The following is a 1,926-nucleotide window of genomic DNA, read 5'->3' as shown; positions in this document are numbered from 1 at the left end:
TTAGTCGCCAGTCACACCTCATTCAGGCGTGTATACGACTTTAATTTTTACTTTTTTTAAGTCGCAGGTCACCTCGGAATTCACTGTGTTTCAGACCTAACAGTTTTTACTTTTTTTTTTCAGATCGAAAACGCCAAAGTGTTTCCACTCTAAGCAACTTTTATTTTTTGATTGATTCATTTGTAAAACTTTTCGAGTTTAAATTTCAATTTTCTATAATAACATCAAGATCTCGATTAACAGTAACTAAGTTTATTTGTAAAACACAAATCAGTATTTAAATTTTACTATATTTTTCTTTTTACAGCAGTATATTAAATAGTAATAAAAACAAAAACCTTCTTTTAATATTATACGAACATAAGTAATTTTTTTATTCTTTGCTGAGTTCAAAATTACGTAAATAAATACTAATAGTATTATACAAAACAAATTAATCTTGTATTTCAGTTAGGATGAAAAAAACTGTAACTTATTTACAACTAATGAATCTGATAAAAACTATAATAGGCTCTATAACAGTAAAGAAGCTTGTTTATAAAATACATAACAGTGTTTATTTAGTTAATCTATATTTTTTTTGTAAACAAATGCTATTAGTATACACAATAAAATTATACAAACTATTTTTTTTTTTTGAAGTCAGCTCTTATTAATGCATTCAGTTTTTTTATAGTATAAAAGAAAACATTTTGTAATGGTAAAGAGTACTTTGGAGATGACTTCTGTATAAATTACTTGACCCACAAAAATCTTATACTATCCATTTATGTAACTTTTACATTTCACATAAAGTATTTTTAAATGGATTTTTATAATGATAAGTATATTTTTAAAACAATTTTAACAATTTTTGATGTTTTATGACACCATAACCACATAAATGAGCAATTTTTATGTAATATTGTACTTTACGCAAACTTAAAAGTCAATTCAATATAATTAAGTTTATAGTAAATTTCATTAAACTTGTTTTTTTTTTCAATTTATGCAGCTTAACAATTACGCCACATCTATAAAAACTTATTCAAAACTGCAATGTTTAAACTTTCCACTTAAATTTAATTATTAGCTTCTCGTTGTTTGCAACATTCTACATAAGCAGGGTGTTTTATATTTCAGTTTATTCAAATAGTTTAATTCTCTAAAAGCTAAAATTTTCAAAACACTTAAAATTTAATTCTTAGCGGTTTAACTTAATATTTTACAATTGGAGTGTCAGTTCGTATATTCTTGTAGATCAACACTTCAAAATTATTTTCGTTTCAATAGTATCATATTGTTTTTATAAAGCTGTCTATTTCAAATTATATTTCATTAAATTTTTCAACAACATATATAAACTTCAAATTAATTAAGGCATGCATTTTATGTATATAAAAACATTTGTTGTACAACTTTTTGGTTACACTAAATAAAAGTTTCAAAACAAACCTTTACAGTATGCAAAACCCCTTGAGCAGCCAGTAATAGACATTGATGGTGTAAGTCTCCACGAACTGTTTCAGTTTAGCACTTCCACTCGAAAAGCTCCAAGATTCCCACGGGTATGTCAATATCCAAAGGTGCTACTACTGGTCAACCTGATACAAGAAAAATAGAAGAATTGTACGTTTCGGACGAAATTATGTTTAAAAAAACCAGTAGGTCACAAAACCTTATATGTGAAGTATACTGTAAAACAAACAGTCGATGAGCATTATAATTAAACAGAAACTGTTTCTAGATAATTCAGATGTTTCATGTGTGTATTTAAAAAACTTTAAAACAACTGCTTTAATTTTTTTTAGTATGTAAAAACTTTAACTTATCTAATTATATTAATATCTAATTATTTGTAATGAGATTAAACATTTTCTCAACCCCTTTAAATAAAGGGTTTTTGAATCTTTTATTAGCTAGGGAGAGTGTAGAGTTATTAAACTG

The sequence above is a fragment of the Thalia democratica genome, chromosome 5 (assembly GCF_965202585.1).
Source record: "Thalia democratica chromosome 5, ktThaDemo2.hap1.1, whole genome shotgun sequence".
Classification (NCBI taxonomy): Eukaryota; Metazoa; Chordata; class Thaliacea; order Salpida; family Salpidae; genus Thalia; species Thalia democratica.
The sequence above is the reverse complement of the archived record's forward strand: the minus strand, read 5'-3'. Positions refer to the sequence as shown.